This window comes from Mustelus asterias, chromosome 20 (assembly GCF_964213995.1).
Source record: "Mustelus asterias chromosome 20, sMusAst1.hap1.1, whole genome shotgun sequence".
NCBI lineage: Eukaryota > Metazoa > Chordata > Chondrichthyes > Carcharhiniformes > Triakidae > Mustelus > Mustelus asterias.
The window spans coordinates 44,307,404-44,326,775 of record NC_135820.1 but is presented as its reverse complement, the minus strand read 5'-3'; the positions used below and the strand labels follow the sequence as shown (position 1 = coordinate 44,326,775).

Here is a 19,372-nt window from a genome sequence, read left to right as displayed (position 1 = left end):
TGCGTGATGGATTGGGCTACATTCACGACCTTTTGTAGTTCCTTGTGGTCTTGGGCAGAGCAGAAGCCATACCAAGCTGTGATGCAATCAGAAAGAGTGCTTTCTATGGTGCATCTGTAAAGGTTGGTAAGAGTCGTAGCTGACATGCCAAATTTCCTTAGTCTTCTGAGAAAGTAGAGGCTTTGGTGGGCTTTCTTAACTATAGCATCAGCATTGGGGGGGACCAGGACAGGTTGTTGGTGATGTGGACATCTAAAAACTTGAAGCTCTCGATCCTTTCTACTTCGTCCCCATTGATGTAGACAGGGGCATGTTCTCCTTTATGCTTCCTGAAGTCGATGACAATCTCCTTCGTTTTGTTGGCATTGAGGGAAGAGATTATTGTTGCTGCACCAGTTCACCAGATTCTCGATCTCATTCCTGTACTCTGTCTGATCATTGTTTGAGATCCGACCCACTATGGTGGTGTCATCAGCAAACCTGAAAATCGAATTGGAGGGGAATTTGTCTGCACAGTCATAGGTATATAAGTACCCATGAACAGGGGCAACCTGAGAACAGGGGCACCGGTGCTGAGGATGATCGTGGAGGAGGTGTTGTTGCCTATCCTTACTGATTGTGGTCTGTGGGTTAGGAAATTCAGGATCCAGTCACAGAGGGAGGTGCCAAGGCCCAGGCCACGGAGTTTGGAGATGAGTTCCGTGGGAATAATAGTGTTGAAGGCTGAGCTATAGTCAATAAATAGGAGTCTGACATAGATGTCCATAGGTGTTATTTAGGTGTTCCAGGGTTGAGTGCAAGGCCAGGGAGATGCTGTGGATCTGTTGCGGTGATAGGCAAACTGTGGTGGATCCAGGCAGTCCGGGAGGCTGGAATTGATTTGTGCCATGACTAACCTTTCATAATGATGGATGTCAGAGCCACCGGCCTATAGTCATTAAGACACACTGCTTGGTTTTTCTTAGGTACCGGGATGATGGTTGTCTTCTTGAAGCAGATAGGGACTTCAAATTGTTGTAAAGAGAGGTTGAAGATGTTTGTGAATACCCCCGCCAGCTGATCCGCGCAGGATCTGAGTGCCCATCCAGGTATCCCATTCGGGCCAGTCGCTTTCCATGGGTTGACCTTCGAGAAAGCTGCTCTGACATCTGCAATGGTGACCCAAGATACAGGTTCATCCAGGGCTTCCAGGGTGGAGGGCATGCTCTCGCTGACCTCTGGCCCAAAACGGGTGTAGAATGCATTGAGCTCATCAGGAAGGGGTGCATTGGAGCTGGCGATTTTACATGCCTTCACCTTGTAACCTGTTATGACTTGTAGACCTTGCCATAGTCGGCGGAGGTCTGTGTGGCTAGCCTGGGACTCTAGCTTGGTCCGGTACTGTCTTTTGGCATCTTTGATCGATCTGCTTAGATTGTATCTGGCTTTCTTGTAAAGGTTAGTGTCGCCTGACTTGAACGCCTCAGACCTGGATTTCAGCAAGCAGTGGATATCCCTGTTCATCCATGATTTCCGGTTGGGGAACACACGGATTTGCTTCTTTGGCACACAGTTTTCTACACACTTACTAATGAAATCAGTTACTGTAGTGGCGTACTCATTCAGGCTGGTCGCAGAGTTTTTAAATACTGACCAGACCACTGACTCCAAGCAGCCCCATAGGAGATCATCTGATCCCTCAGACCAACATTGCATGACTTTCTTTGATGGATTCTCCAGCTTCAGTTTTTGCTTGTAAGCTGGGTACAGGAGCACAGCCTTGTGGTGTGATTTGCCAATGTGTGGGCGGGCAATAGAGCGTGTTTGATATTCGTGTAGCAGTGGTCTAGGATGTTTGAGCCTCTGGTGGAACAAGAGATGTGTTGGTGGTAACTTGATAGTACGCTCTTGAGCATGGCCTGATTGAAATCCCCGGCCATGATGAACAAGGCTTCAGGATGTTTTGTCTCAAGGCTATTCGTAGTGGCATATATTTCGTCCAGTGCAATCCTCACATCCGCATGGGGTGGGATGTAAACTGCCATCAGGATAACGGAGGTGAACTCCTATGGAAGGTACTAGGGGTGGCATTTTAGCGTCAGGTACCGGGAGGCACGGTAGCACAGTGGCTAGCACTGCTGCTTCACAGCTCCAGGGTCCCGGGTTCGATTCCCGGCTCGGGTCACTGTCTGTGTGGAGTTTGCACATTCTCCTCGTGTCTGTGTGGGTTTCCTCCGGGTGCTCCGGTTTCCTCCCACAGTCCAAAGATGTGTGGGTTAGGTTGATTGGCCAGGTTAAAAAAAAAATTGCCCCTTAGAGTCCTAAGATGCGTAGGTTAGAGGGATTAGCGGGTAAAATATGTGGGGGTAGGGCCTGGGTGGGATTGTGGTCGGTGCAGACTCGATGGGCCGAATGGCCTCCTTCTGCACTGTAGGGTTTCTATGATTCTATGATTCTAGATCTGGGGAGTAGGAAGTTATCGGGTAAGCGTTCTCCAAGGCGGCCTTCGCGACACACGACAGCGCAGAGTCGCTGAGCAGAAACTGATAGCCAAGTTCCGCACACACGAGGACGGCCTCAACCGGGATATTGGGTTCATGTCACACTATTTGTAACTCCCACAGTTGCGTGGACCTGCAGAGTTTCACTGGCTGTCTTGTCTGGAGACAATACACATCTTTTTAGCCTGTCTTGATGCTCTCTCCACGCACATTGTTTTGTTTCTTAAAGACTTGATTAGTTGTAAGTATTCGCATTCCAACCATTATTCATGTAAATTGAGTCTGTGTCTTTATAAGCTCTGTTTGTGAACAGAATTCCCACTCACCTGAAGAAGGGGCTTAGAGCTCCGAAAGCTTGTGTGGCTTTTGCTACCAAATAAACCTCATAGAAATCATAGAAACCCTACAGTGCAGAAGGAGGCCATTCGGCCCATCGAGTCTGCACCGACCACAATCCCACCCAAGCCCCACCCCCACATATTTTACCCGCTAATCCCTCTAACCTACACATCCCAGGACTCTAAGGGGCAATTTTTAACCTGGCCAATCAACCTAACCCGCACATCTTTGGACTGTGGGAGGAAACCGGAGCACCCGGAGGAAACCCGGGTGCTCCGTTGGACCTGTTGGACTTTAACCTGGTGTTGTTAAACTTCTTACTGAGTAGAAAGTTGCCAGTGTTGCTACGTCTAGGCATGATGAGGTGTTGATTAGGAAGCAGACTCCACCTCCGCTAGCCTTGCCTGAGACCGCTGTACAGCCCATTCGATGGATTGAGTCCGGTGAAGCAGGAGTGAGCTGTGAGCAAACCTTGTTAGTACACCCCAACTAACTACCTCAAGGTCCATATACAAAGCCTGGCCACTAGGGGGAGGCTGGAGATGGCAGCTGTTACTCATGAAACTATTGCAATATACACCAACATGAGTCCCCAACGTTATCAGAGGAGGAGGAGAATCTTAGGACAGGCGTTTCTGGTATGCTTAAACTTACATTTCCCTCCTACTCAAGTTTGTGGATGAGAACTGACACATAATTAACCTACTAGCATTTATATAGAATCATAGGAGGCGGCCTTTTGGCTCATCGAGTCTGCACTGACTCTCTGAAAGAGCATCCCACCCAGCCCCCCCCCCCCGCCGCCCTATGCCCATAACACCACACATTTAACACACTCATTTCCCCCTAATCTAAACAATTTAGCATGACCAATCCACCTAACCTTCACATCTTTGAACTGTGGGAGGAAACCCACACAGGCACGGGGAGGACTTGCAAACTCCACACAGACGGCCACCCAAGGATGGATTCAAACCCAGGTCCGTGGTACTGTGAAGCATGTGCTGCCCATCAAGTTAAATTATTGTATATAATTAATTAGTTTTGGTGTGGTTTTATGTAGACATGCTTGATAGCCATCTTGCAATCACTAACATACCACAAAACAATGATATGAATGACCAGCTGATTAGAATTTTGGTTGAGGAAAATGCTTTTTTCAGTGGTATGTAATCTTGAACATTAGGTAAACAGGACCGCATCTTAATGTTTCAGCTGAAAGACAGCAATGCTAACAATGCAGCAATCCCACGGTGCTGTGCTGAAACTTCAGACTATTATGTACTTCTGTCCAGGTGAGGGGCATGAACTCACGACCTATTGACCCAGAAGGTCAGAAAAGCTGCTAAATAAGCTAAACTGGTATACTTGCTCACTCACGATGTTGTGAATTTGCTCTATAAAGAATGAGACTTACATTGAACATATCTCACCATGTCAAAACAGCACATTGCATTTCATACAATTGATTGCTCAGTGACTTGTTCTTAAAGTTCCAAGAAATGTACAAGATTTACAATTCCTATATGCACCATTTAAAAAAGTCCTTAAACCGTTCGATCCATCTATGTGAGCAAGTTAGTAACTTGATTACAAAAATAATGGAGCTCACATTGAATTACATTAAGCAGGATGTTAAAAATAGAGTACAATATAATTCAGTTACAGTTCACCTTATTTTACAACATCTAACTGAGCAACATTCCCAGTAGATTAAGATTCAGGTTTATTTTCACCACCAGTGAAAGGATTGTACGGAGCTGCTGCTTGCTTGAAATCTGAATCTTTTCAGCAGTTTTTTTCTTCCATCTGAATAATTCAAGTACCTGAAAAGCCACAGTGAGAACTGATGAGACCACAGCCCATTAACACAGTAAAATGACTTAAAGCATTTCACACGCGGACCATCTCAAGGGCAATTAGGGGTGGGCAATAAATGCTGGCCAAATCCAGCAAAGCCCACATCCCATGAATGAATTTTAAAAATTAGGATATCAGATCCCAGGAACTCTGTCTGCAAGCAGCTTCCAGCTGATTCAAAAGTTGACAGAAACTATCTTGCATCATGTGATCTTTTACAAATGCAAAATCCTTTTCCAAATAAGATGCATGGGGTGGTACGGTGGCACAGTGGTTAGCACTGCTGCCTCACAGCACCAGGAACCCAGGTTCGATTCCCGGCTTGGGTCACTGTCTGTGTGCATGGGTTTCCTCCGGGTACTCCGATTTCCTCCCACAGTCTGAAAGACGTGCTAGTTAGGTGCATTGACCTGAACAGGTGCCAGAGCATGACAACTACAGGAATTTCACAGTAACTTCATTGCAGTGTTAATGTAAGCCTTAGTTGTGACGAAGAAATATACTTTACTTCAAACTTGGGTCAACTGACGACGTGACAAAGACACTTAAACTCTTGAATTATTGTATAACAAATCTCCTTTATTATGCTATACCAAGTTACCTCAAAATTACATTAGGCATCAAGCTTTGTTATACACGAAGTAACTAAACTCTGACTTACATTGTTACAAAGTAACTAATCTTTGACCTACTCCATTATACACACAAGTATTCAAAAAGTATCAAAACTTCACAAAATATCCAAACTCATGAATTGGACTTAGAGATACTACCCATGGTGACACGAACTGATCAGATTCCCTGGTGATGGTTTTTGTTCCAATGTCTCCAAGTCCCAGACTTGGGGTCTTGCTTCTACAGTGGTTGATCTTGGGTTACTGCTGCTGATGTCACTGTCTCTTCTCCCTATACAGATCCTACTGGCACTGATCATGCTTCCAGTCACATACTCCAAGGACAGTCAATCACTGATTTTTTGGTCATGAATATGGAGTCTTGCCTCTGTCAAGGGGGTGTAATTCTCTCAGGCACACGACACACTGCTCTGTGTTCAATCACTGTCTGTTCAAGGCACAGCATCTACCACTGTCCAATCAATTCCCGTGTTTGTTCCATAGCTGTACATCATGCTCTTTGCTACACCCTTAGTCCTTATCCTGAAACAGAGTTAGCCCTTTTAACCATCAGGCTTTGCTGGTGTCTTTATGAATACATCAGCTACGGGTGGGTAGTTAGAACCATACAATCCCATTGAGTCTGCACTGACTCTGCAAAAGAGCATCTTGCCCAGGCCCAACCCCTGTCCTGTCCCCATAACCCTGCATATTTACCATGGCCAATCACCTAACCTACTTACCTTTGGACACTGAGGGGCAATTTAGCATGGCGAATCCACCCAACCTGCCCATTTGTGGACTGTGACAGGAAATTGGGACGCCCAGAGGAAACAGGGCAAACATGCAAACTGCACAGTCACCCAAGGTCAAAATTGAACCAAGGTCACTGGCGCTGTGAGGCAGCAATGCTCACCACAATGCCACTGTTGATTATAGATTAATTATTTTCGTGTCACAAGTAGGCTTACATTAACACTGCAATGAAGTTACTGTGAATACCCCCTAGTCACTAGACTCCAATGCCTGTTCGGATGCACTGAGGGAGAATTTAGCATGGCCAATGCATCTAACCAGCACATCTTTTGGACTGTGGGAGGAAACCGGAGCAAACCCATGTAGACACAGGGAGAATGTGCAGACTCCGCACAGACAGTGACCCAACTGGGAATCGAACCCAGGTCCCTGGCGCTGTGTGGCAGCAGTGCTAACCACTGTGCCACCTGTGTCTTGTGTTGTGGATTTCACATTTTTAAGTTTGAGGCAGCTTGGGTCTTTGCATTTGAATGGTCCATTCAATTCATTAATATCCTTATTAATTTCAGGAAAGGGCATTGATGCAAAATCAATCTGGAATGTTCCTCTTGAGATAGGGGAGTGGTTTCTATCCATAAAAGGAGTCAGGCGAACCTTGGGCAACCATCTTTTGTGTTCTGTTTTAAAATATAAAAATTGGTTTGAAGTTTAGAATATACTGGCGCATGATACATTCATATTCCCTTATGCAACAAGGAAGATTTCCTCTTCCATTTCCTACTATTCTTATGTGGGCAACTCTTGTGGCTTTAGCAGAGGTAGAGGCAGGTTGCTTGGTTTCCTGCCCTGACAGCTGAGAAGTTATTGACTTTTGCCCTCTGGGTTTTGGAGACCTTGAGGACCCTACTAAAGATTGCACCACCTACATCTGGAAGAACAGGTATGGCCATCAGGAGAGGGCACAGCAAGTGAAGGACTGAGAGGGAGGGACAGGGATGTAACAGATGAGAAGTGAGAGCCCTGTGTGGAGTTCTAATTTCCATGTCTCCCTTTGCCATCATGCAGCTGTGGCGGCACAGTGGCAAACACTGCTGCCTCACAGCACCAGGGACCCAGGTTCGATTTCTGGCTTGGGTCACTGTCTGTGCAGAGTCTGCACATTCTCCCCGTGTCTGTGTGGGTTTCCTCCAGGTGCTCCAGTTTCCTCCCACAGTCTGAAAGATGTGCTGGTTAGGTGTAAGCCTACTTGTGACTAATAAATAACCTTTAACTTTACCATTTATCTGGAGAGCAATTTGATATGGATCAGTGAGGTGCTTTAAAGCCAAGGCTCAGACTACTATCATTCTATTTAATGTGCTTTATGTTGATAGCAAGATATCCTCAATGTACTCTGACACTAACTCACTTATGCTTGAGCTGCAATTGTGGACCATGTGCTTGGAACGCATGTCACAGATTTTCGACTGCCCCTCAATGATTATCCTTTCTGTTGATGGTGCCCAGGCCACAGCAGAGCAAATTTTGGAAATGGCTGTGCCCTTAGACACAGACACTCCACAGCTCTTCCAGCCAGACTGTCTGCTATTGCTTACATATGGGTGTGAGGCATCAGGTGACATCCTAATTAATAGTCAAACTGGGACCACGAAGTGCACGCACTGGGCTGGTGCACAGGAAACATGAATGTTGTGACGGTACACCCTCAGAATGAATCATCCACAGACAACTCTTGCATGCATGAAGACTCTGGTGGAGAGAAAATATATGAATTAATATGAACAAGGCAAGTATATTGCAACTTATCATGAAAATGATTGTATCTATTTAACTGCCTACTGAAATCAAGTCAACATGATTTCATGTTATCTTTCGACCATATGAATCTCCAGAGTATCAGAAGTGGCATTGTATGACATATGGGTCAATATTTAATTCTCTGCCACTGAATGGCTGGGAGGTCCCCATTTCCAATGGCCAGAGACACAGACATTGCTGACGTCCAGCATTTCCTCCTCTGCAGTTGTCAACTGAGATTTGTTGGGGAGCATCTCTGGTTTCTTCAACCTTGTGTTACGGAGTCTTCCTGTAATGGGGGAAAGAATAGACCTCTTAATGACTAATGCCATGCATACAACCAATGGATGCAGTGCATTTGGTGACAGTGACTATGAGGGAGAAATACCAAATTGCATAAAGACCAGAAAGAATGGGAGTGTTGAATGGATGGTGGGAATTTGAAGGTATGCATAGGAAAAGGATCATGTGCTTGCAAGCAAATAGAGATGTGATGGTTTATGCTTGGTAAGGGGTTGAATGACCCGCTCCTGTACTAAACAAAATGGCACTGCAAACTGAGCAATGGAACCAATGCCGATACAGATTTGGTGCAGTTTGCCCATTGCTAAATTTGAATGCTTTGCTCCCATTTATTATTGGCTGCAATGTATACCAATCTCCAACCCATTGTTTCCACCACAGATTAAGTCTTTCGACCATATGAATCTCCAGAGTATCAGAAGTGGCCAGAATCTCATCTAGAGATTCGGGTGGCATGGTGAAACAAAGGTTAGCACTGCTGCCTCACAGCTCCAGGGACCCGGGTTCAATTCTCAGCTTGGGTCACTGTCTGTGTGGAGTTTGCACGTTCTCCCTGTGTGGGTTTCCTCCAGGTGCTCCGGTTTCCTCCCACAATCCAAAGATGTGCAGGTTAGGTGCATTGGCCAAGCTAAATTGCCCCTTAGTGTCCTGGGGTGTGGATTAGTGGGGTACATATGTGGGATTACAGGAATAGGGTCTGGGTGGGATTGTGGTCAGTGCAGACTTGATGGGCCGAATGGCCTCCTTCTGCACTGTAGGGATTCTATGAACATTATTCAATTTTTTCTCTTTCAGTCATGTAAGATGTGGTATATGTGTTGGACCACCTGCATTTTGAAGCGTGACCTATTCATGGAAAGAAAGATGAAAACCTTCTGTTCCTTAAGACAGCCCTGGTAGCTTCTCTTTGTCCAAGCATTTGGGCACCTCTTCAAAATCTCTCCATCTCAGTTCTGCGTTTGCTTTATTTCCTGCCTCTGGAGCAGCTTGGAATTGGTGTTAAATATTCATAAGCAAGTTATCACTGTTTGTATTTCATGTATAATGGTTTTTCTGAAATGCAGTCAGAGTGAATGGTCTTCATTAACTTTGTATCATGCTTAAATAGCAAATAACTAAAATTTAATTTATACCTCATTTACTTTCTGCTTTTTGTGGGAGAGCTATTGTATCAGGTGAGATATCTTGGCAAAAGCGCATTGTACAGAATGGGGAATGTCAAACATAGAAACTAGGAATGTGCTCCACCATTCAATAGGATTATTGCTGATCCTCTATCTCAATACCATATCCCATTTTCTCCCCATATCCCTTGATGCCAATAATATTTTTTTAAAATCTATTTCTTTCCTGAACACATTGGCCTCCACGGCCATGTGATAGAGAATTCCGCAGTTTCACTACCCTTTGAGTGAAGACATTGTTCCTCATTTCATCTTAAATGGTCTAGCCTGTATCCTGAGGCTGCGTCCCCGGTTCTAGATTCCCCAACCAGGGAAAACATCCTCCCTGCATCTAGTCTGTCCAGCCCTGTTAGAATTTTGTATGTTTCAATCAGATCTTCTCTCACCCTTCTAAACTCTAGTGAATGCAGGTCCTCTTCTCATAGGACAATCTTGCCAACCCTGGTATCAGCATAGTGAACCTCTGCTGCACTCGTTCTATGGTCAGTATATCCTTTCTTAGGTGCAAATGTGGATACATAATAAGTAAGAAGTCTCACAACACCAGGTTAAAGTCCAACAGGTTTATTTGGTAGCAAAAGCCACTAGCTTTCGGAGTGCTCGCTGCTCCTTTGTCAGGTGAGTGGGATTTCAGTTCACAAACAGGGCATATAAAGACACAAACGGACATATAAAGACCTTTAAGACTTGATTACCTGTAAAGACTCGCATTGCAACCATTATTTTGTAAATTGAGTTTGTGTCTTTATATGCCCTGTTTGTGAACAGAACTCCCACTCACCTGACGAAGGAGCAGCGCTCCGAAAGCTACTGGCTTTTGCTACCAAATAAACCTGTTGGACTTTAACCTGGTGTTGCGAGACTTCTTACTGTGTTTACCCGGCGCATCTCCACATCATGGATACAAAATAAAACAGGAAATTGAGAAAATAAAGGAAATTTGGTTAATGGGAATTATATGTTTTTCCTTCAAACATAACCTATTGTTAGGCCTCTTTATAACAATGCTTATTGCATAAAGTGTGAAATATTATGCGATTTAGCCAATAGGTGGCACCAGTTACTACATGGAAGGACTTTTCATCCACATGTTCTGACAAGTTAACACTTTGTCACTGGAATGCTCTGCACCATCTTAAGGTAGAACAACTACCACAAAAGCTGAAAGTAATCAAAACAAAATCCAAATAGTTGACCCTGACCCTTTCGATACTAAAGTCCACAATTATTTATTAAGTACTTCCATCAGGGTCTGATGTCCAATGGTTTTTCATTGAAATAAATTTAAATTGCTCTGTTAAAATCTGCATTAAAACCAAGCTACAGAGGCTTCAGACATAAACAAGGCAGTTTTGTACATGCCTGTTCCACCTTATTTCAAGTGCATCTGAAGCAGGTGGGGCAGGAAATGAGTTGGGCAGCTGTTCTGCTGGATCCCATCCAATTGTCATTACCTCTGGGATTTTGAACTGGAAATGATGACAGACAGCGAATATGCCAGACCAAATATGGGTGAGTATGTTGTTACTATCCCCTTTGAGACTGATGATTTTAAAATAATTGAATTTCCAGCAACTGACTGGAAGTTCACACAACCAGATTTCAAGCTTAAGAACTTTATTGTAATGAACAAACTGAAAACAAATTGTCTCAGCACTGTTCATTTACTATTCTCCAGGCCTTCGAGTTGTTGATCCAGTGCCAGAGGGTAAAATTGCAGACAGCTCTCCTGCCTTAGCTCTTGCAGCCCTCTCCTCTTCCATCATGTGGTAATGGAGATAGGGTCTGGGGGTATTGTGGTCAGTGCAGACTCGATAGGCCAAATGGCCTTCTTCTGCACTGTAGGATTCTATGATTCATTCCAGGCCCAACCAGCAGATGGATCGGAGCAAGGAGTATCAGGAAAATGAAACATACTAAAACAATAATTGTACATGTCATAAAATCATAGAATCCCTGCAGTGCAGAAGAGGCTATCTGGCCCATCAAGTCTGCACTGACTATCTGACTGAGTATCTTACCCAGTCCATCTCCCCGCCCTATCGTCGAAACTCCACACATTTCCCATGGCTAATCTATATCATCATCTTGGGACACTAAGGGGTAATTTCGTATGGCCAATCCACCTAACCTGCACATCTTTAGACTGTGGGAGGAAACTGGAGCACCCAGAGAAAACCCATGCAGACCTGAGGAGAATATGCAAACTCCATAGTCACCCAAGGCCAGAATTGAACCCAGGTCCCTGGCGCTGAGACAGCAGTGCTAACAACCACTGTGCCACTGAGTTGTCCTCGAATGAGAGGACAACTCAGTGTTCTTGGTTAAAAGAGTTAGTGAAAAAAATTGTCACTCTTTATTGTATCATTACTTTTTTACTATTAATTTGCTTAGTTTCCAAAACTAATTCAGTTTTCTTGTGGTATCTGGCATGTATGTTCGTGTGTTGGCCTCTTCCTCTACTGTAAACAAAGTACTTATTCAGCATGCCTGCCATTTCAAACCTCACACAAAGGAACATGTGATTGTTGGTGATCAGTCATCTCAGCAAGAGATCCTCAGGGTAGTATCTAGGTCGAGCAATCTAAGCTGCTCCATCAATGACCTTCCTTCTGTCATAAAATCAGAAGTGGGTTTTCACTGATGATTGCACAATGTTCAGCACCATTCATGACTCCAGATACTGAAGAAGTTCATGTCCAAATGCAGCAAGACCAGGACAATATCCAGGCTTGAACTGGCAAGTGGCAAGTAACACTTGCGCCACAATTGCCATGCAAGATCTTCTCCAACAAGAGATTCGAACCATCATCCTTTGATATTCAATGGCATTATCATCACAGAATCCTAACTATCAACATCCTGGGGTTACCATTGACCAGAATCAGAATTGGACTAGCCATATAAATACTATGGCTACAAGAGCAGATTAGAAGCTAAGAATCCTGCCAAAAGTAGCTTACATCCTGACTCCTCAAATTCTGTCCATCATCCACAAAACACAAGTCAGGAGTGTGATAAATTACTCTACTTGTATGGATGAGTGCTGCTCCAACAACTCCGGAAGCTTAACATCATCCAGGACAAAGCAACCTGCTTGATTGTCATCCCATCCACAGACATTCACTCTTTTCACCACCAATGCACAGTATCAGCAGGATGTACCATCTACAAGATGCACAGCAGGAACTCACCAAGACTCCTTAGACAATACCTTCCAAATCCATGACCACTACCATCTAGGAGGGACAAAGGCAGCAGAAACATGGGAACACTACCAACTGGAGGTTTCTCTCCAAGCCACATGGAAATATATTGCTAGTTCTTCAATGTCACTGGTCAAATTTCTGAAACTCTTAGTACCGTGGATGAAAATAGACCACGGACTGCAGCAGTTCAAGAAGGCAACTCACCACCACCTTCTCAAGGGCAATTAGCAATGGGTGGCAATAAAGCTGGCCTAGCCAGCATGACTCTTGAATGAATAAAGTCCTTATTTTTATTTAAAGTATTACTATTATCATTTTAAAAGGTCCACAATTCTCCTAACTACCCTATTTTTCCTAATATAATGGTAAAATATTTTGTTTTGGTTTTGATATACTTTCCAAGTTTTTCATATTCTTGCTGTAGTTCTTACTACCGGTTTTGTCACTTTTGTCTCCTTTTCCATTTACCAGGATCCGTGCTACTTTTGTATGCTTTTTCTTTAAGTTTGACATTGCCTCTTGCTTCTTTAGTCATTCATGGCTGGCTTTTTGACAGGTAGAGCTTTTGCCTTACATTGATATGGACTGGTTCTGTCTCACAATAAATAAATGTTTTTTTGAATGCCTCCCCAAATCTTCCACCAAATTACCCACAAATCGATTTGTCCATCGTACTATACATATGGACAGTCATGTCTCATTCCGCTGCAGTCAACCTTACCTAAATCTCGAATCTTAATAATGGTTTCTCTTTTCTCCCTTTCAAGCACATTGAACTCGATTATATCCTTATTATCTAAATATTTGTGCACTATTAAACTGTAATTAAGTTTGGTTCATTAATCAATGGAGAGCTTTAAAGAACACTGTCATGTAAATGTTAAATGCTGTGGATTGGAAAAGCTTCGACCTTTGGCCTGAGCTTCTTGTCACTGAGTCATTCCAGAAGGTACACTACAATGAACGATTGAACCTCAGATGACAAGACAGTCACTAATCTCACAGAAAGGATACTATCAGAAATTACTCAGCCTTCCACACGAGCTCCTGTTTTTTTCTTGTCCCTATTACACTCTTCAAATAGCTAAGACTTTAAACCTTCAATGAAGTATCAGATGATATTAAAGTCCACGCTGCACCTTGTGATGAGTTGTTACATAAGTCACTATTTGTGAACTTGTTCAACAGATTCAACTCATTGTTTTGGAGGATGGAAGCTTTACAATCAAGTTCCTATGTAGTGTCAAATCATTCACCACTGTTGGGATTGTCTATGCCTGTCTATTTTCCCCATAATAAAAATCTTATTCATGATTCTATCTTATTCCAGTAACGGCAACAAAACTGAATATGTTCAACAAAAGCATGGTGGGTGAGGCATGTTTATGAATCATCTAACTTGTGATGAACATTTATGCTTTCTTATTTCTACAGTTTGCTAGGAGTCCTCTCCTCCCCCCATCTCCACAGTCAACAGGTTTCATCCCTTGGTGCATGTGAGACAGCTTCTGTTTCTACTCCTGTCTCTTCCGAGGAATGCTAAATCAAAGATTAAATTCGGGTGAGTCAGGACTTAGAGGTACAGTATTTAATGTTGGAATGGGAATATGAATTCATTTGCTTGTTCAGTTCAATATTTCTAGCACAGAACATGTTCATATGGAAAATAAAAACACTGGTGCTATTTAAGCCAGTATTCGCGATTAAGGGGTAAAGTTTTGTTTTTAGTGTTTGTGTTCCTCACTGGTGCGTGTGGGGGGGGTGGGGGGGGGGGTAAATGTCCTGTCCTTGGGAGATGCCAGCCAATCTGATTAGCCATTAGCCCCAAGAGTGCATCAGTGGGCGTTGCCAGGACTGCAAGCAGGTCTATGAAGTAGATGCCACGTATCCTGGAGCAAGGTAAGCTCAGGGTGTTGGGCAGGGAAGTTTTGGGCAGTTTAGGGTGGGGACATGGGAGTAGCAGGTTTTGGCAAGCAGTCGAGTAGAAAGAAAAGGCAAAGCGCAAAGGTAACCCCTCCCCCAAAGATATTATCCCGTTCTCGTTTGCCCCTTTAAAAACAAGCCAACTGTGTTATAGTCTGTGCTGCATATTATTAGGGTCAATTGGTTTGTTAACAACTCAATGACACCTTGATTATTTACTTAAATATGGGGCTGCCAATTTTGACATTTTGCTGGTGAGCTCAAGGGTGTGTGGGATGGTAGAGGGGTTGGCACCCACCCTATTTTATATGCCATCTCCACCAAAAACATGCTCAGCAGGCACATGTGAAATCCAGTCCTTAGATTCTAGTGTTATACATTCTTGGGTACAAAATGCGTACGTAAACATTAAAAGCTGTTTTAGTCAGAATTATAGCCATTTTTGCAAAGAGAGTCACTCTTTTAAAATCAAGCTCAGCCAATTCTGCTCTTGACTTAGATATTTGTTGTTTCAAGTCCCACACTAGTATTTGAGCTGCAAAAATTACGCAGTGTGGCTTTGTCAGAGGTACTTGGACTGACGCACAGATCACAAGCCAGGGCGTTACACTTCCACGCTATCCTGCCTGTGATTTTCTACCCCGGTATTGTAATGGGTGAAAAATCAGTGGTGGGATAGCACCAAAGTGGGATTTTCTGGCTGGCGTGTTCAAAGAGAAGAAAGGTGTTCTTCTGGGATTTTGGTCAGCAAATCCTTTCTGGATGAGCGCCGCCAAAAAACAACTTAATTGGTCATTAATTCCATTGCTGCTTGTGTGAAAAATGCCTTCAATGCTGGCCTATAAAACAGTGGCTGTGCTTCAAATTCATTGCAATGCGAGGTCCTCCGGGGTCCTGTTACTGCTGTGTTTTCCTTCTCTATTTTATACAGTGACAGCAGATCAACACTAGGTGGAAGTACAGCTGTTTACGCCTTCAGACCTGTTGCATCACAGAATCACAATGCAACACCCAGAAAATCATGTTGAGGCGGTGATTGGTGAATCAAACTGGTTCAGAAAACCCCAAGTATCAATCTGAATGGAGATGACAGATTTATCATTCCAATTTAAATTACGGAAGAATATATGGTTAATTTGATTCGAACACTCAGATAATTTAATAAAGTGTGATATTTTCCCCCTCACACCAAGGTCTGTAAATCTATGCTTACATACTTCACAATTGTGTATGTGCCCAGGTGAATATATGCAAGTGATAAAAATCTCAAAGGTCATCCTCAAGTCTAATTTTTAAAAAGTATTTTGCCCACTATGATTAATGTATCAATTAATATATACCAGTGTATATTCGTAAAAACTAAATTGACACATTGTTCAATGTACTAATTCTTTGGACATAGTTCAGAGGACATTAAATAACAAATGGGCAGAATTCTCCCAAAACTATTCTAAGTGTCGAATTCACATCAAAACTGGAGTAATTCACACTGGTTTTTTTCAGTGGGAGTTCAGAGAAGAATCTCCCACATTCTGCACTGCAGAGGCCACCAGCGTAAATATCATTAAAACTAGAGGGCAAGGCTTATCCCGACTGGAGAGGCTGAAATCAGCACACTAAGCAGGCCACTGCACATGCGCCAAGTTGTCAGTGCCGAGACCAGCGCATGTGCATTGATGGCCTCCCGATTGCTGGCCAACTCAATTGCTGGCGATCCCCGCAGTGCTGACTCTCCAGCTCCCCATGGCTCGATTGCTGGCCCCCTGACTGTTCCCAGGCCAGCCCGATCTCCAGCAGTCCCCCCCATCGAACCCCCACAGTTCTAATTCCCCCCCCCCCCCGAACCCCCACAGTCCTGATCTCCCCTCCCCCCTGCTCCGAGCGCTGCCTTCCCTCCTTCCCCCACTGATCACTATGCAGAGTGGCAGCGGGACTCCCACCCATTGCCTCCTAGGCCCTGCCCCATCAGGCCCTGCCCCCCATTTGCCCCACCCCTTTGGCACTGCTACATGGCTGATGGGCAGTGCCCCCCCTGGGCATTGGCACTTTGCCCCTTGGGCATTGCTAGGGTGCCAATGCCCAGGGCACCTCTGGCCACACGACCTTCTGGGCGACCCCGATTGCACCCCCCCCCCCTTCACTCCAGCGGGATTGGGCTGCTGGTTCCGTTAGTCAGGAACTACTCAAAACCTCACTACAGTGAACCACTCTGGGAGGGGGGGAGCGGGGGAAGGAAAGATGCTAGCAAGTCCGGAGACATTAGTCCCGGGCTCACTAATCACATTTAAATTATATGCAAATATGCATTTAAATTGTCTTTGTGCCTTCCCACCGATTTCTGGTGCAGACCTGATGCGGCTGGAAATCCAGCACTGAGAGACAGCTTTATCTCACCGTCATCATCACCCTCAATGTTTGAGCCTCGAGGTTGCTGTTGAGTAAAAGAGACACGAGTTCTGTTTCTTCATAAAATACCTTTATTTCTTTGATACAACTCCACACAATTCTCCACCAACAAATAGTGCCACCTATGGCCCCTTTATATATCAGTGACTTCTATTGAATAATTGACATCAAATTAGGACTTAATTAGAAGGTCTGTTAACCCATTCCTAACAGTCTCCCCTTCCTTGGGGGAAAAATATTTTGATGAATATTGGTTTTCCACAGAAGAACAGAAAACACAAAATACTCTCTTTCCTCTTTTTCTGGAAAAACCCACAAAGATATGCCCTTCTTTAATAATGTCCAAAAGTTTCTTCGAACTAGCCCCTCTCAGTGAAACAATCGGATAACTGATAACTACTAACGACCCATTTAATTTGATATTTCCCCTTTATCCAGCATTTGCTTTAAACTGCCTATGTTGATCCTCAACCATTTCTCATTTACATTTTGTGGAGTGCACATTTCCCCAGGGATTTATTGTCACTGTGACGCTGAATGGGTATTTTACCCAAATCCCCTAACCCCCAAATTTCAGTTAATATCTGGGATATATAAAATGCCATATCCACTGCCTCTACAAGGCTTAGCGTCTTGGCGGCCAACGTGCTTTTTACCACTCTCCTTATTTTCTTTGTTTCCAAACAAGGGGGCAACATTTCCCATTCCCCCCCCACCAAATAAATATTATAAAACCTCCTGCGCTTGAGAATCCATCATCATCACATAAATTGGCATAGGATGCATCACTATAAACTATGAGTTTCAGGTGGTTAATATCACCCAAAAAAGGGAACTTCAAAACACAGTCCTGCATTTTTAGTTTGGACAATGTTTTGTTTGCTCACATTATGTCCTCCACTGTGGGTTCATTCATTTTCGTACTCAACTCTAGGACCTCAAAATTAACATCCGGTCTGGTACGTCTACCTAGCCAATGCAGTTGCTCAATCAAACTTCGGAGTTCCTCTTTTTCCCCCTCTTAGAAACCACCGTGTCCTTTTGTGAAGCCTATCATGACTAATTGCTATCGGACTGATGCTCTCCAAATAAGATTGCTGACGTAAAGTGACACTTGACTCAGTCTGTCCGATTTCCAGCCCAATATATTTGAAAGCGCCTGAAGCCTGACTTCCAACCCTGAATTCCTTCCTCAGCCCAGAGATTACTATAGCTTTGAAATCACTGCTACCACCCCACAAAAAAAATCACTGACATGCATCATAAAGATACCAGAAAGATTTCCTTCATAGTGTCAGTAAAACATCACAAGATCTGCTTTCAACTGGCAGTCTAACTTTAACAAAACTGATCTTACCGAAAAATACCAAACTCTAGATGCATCATTTAGCCCATATACACATTTAACTTCCTTCTGTGTTAGCTGCCTCTTTAGGAAGACAGAGAAAAATGTCTCTCTGAAGCTGATGCCCCTGCAAAAAGGCAGTTTTTATATCTATAGATTGCCATGCCTTTGTAGCTAACAGAGCCAAGAAGATCTTTAAAATAACCTTTCCTGCCATAGGGGAATCCACCCTTAAATCCTGATCTTCCAAGTTTTCTTCAAATCCCTTCACCACAAGCCTGGCCTTTGCCTTCTATGTTCCATCGGGAAGCACCTTTTCCGTGCAAATCCATCTGTGAGATAGAGCTCATTGTCCCCTATCTGGTACCTCCGTGTGTACCCCAAATTCACTCCAACTATGCAGTTCTAGTTGTTTGGCATCTTTCATAATTTGTTCATCTAATTTATTGGAAGCCACCAAAATCTCATGAGCATGTGGGTTTCTACTCCTAGTAGCATTCGTGGTCTTACTCATATTCCGAGACCTTGTCAAGCTACCCGCCTGATATCCCGCCTGATATCTCATTCTGTACTACCACCGCTTGATATTTCCCTCCTTTTGTGGAATGTTCCTTCAATAGTTCTCGATTTCTTCCTGTGATCATGTTCACTGTCAGTCTTACTATCTGAACTGGCGCTACGTTTCTGAACTTTGATTTCCCAATCCATGGTCTTGACATCCTCCCCTGTATTCTGTACATTCAGTGTTTATACTTTCCAGTGGCCTTCCCTGCTCTACTAATGGCAGTTGCATCCTTCCATTGACTAGACCCTTCAGGCAAGTATGTCACTTTTGTACCAACTTTTGGCAGTTATCCTTTTGGAAAAATGGCCTGTTCTAGTTTATCAGCATTATTGTGTTCCTCTACAGGCACCCTGTCTATTTCAGTTAGCTGGTCTTCATAGTTCTGTAACATGTGAGTATCAGATGACCCTACTTCCTCATCGTGTTCATCTACTCTAAATTCGCAAGTTTGTAATCTGTACCTATTATCCTTGATGAATGTACCCTAACAATCTGATTACCATGTTGCAAAAAATTGTTTTGCCATCTATGCCTATAACCTTCCCTGGGCCTTTCCGTTCATTAAAATTGTCTATGTCTCCTTGCTGAAAA

The 19,372-nt window shown here is 43.8% G+C and overlaps 1 long non-coding RNA gene across 1 annotated transcript; it reads left to right on the top strand.

Moving 5' to 3' along the window:
• The first annotated feature begins 10,781 nt into the window (after positions 1 to 10,781).
• LOC144508292 (uncharacterized) lies at positions 10,782 to 15,650 on the top strand. Its single transcript, XR_013500258.1, has 3 exons — positions 10,782 to 10,845; positions 13,977 to 14,103; positions 15,397 to 15,650. It is a non-coding gene; the product is annotated as an uncharacterized LOC144508292 (long non-coding RNA).
• The last annotated feature ends 3,722 nt before the right edge of the window (positions 15,651 to 19,372 follow it).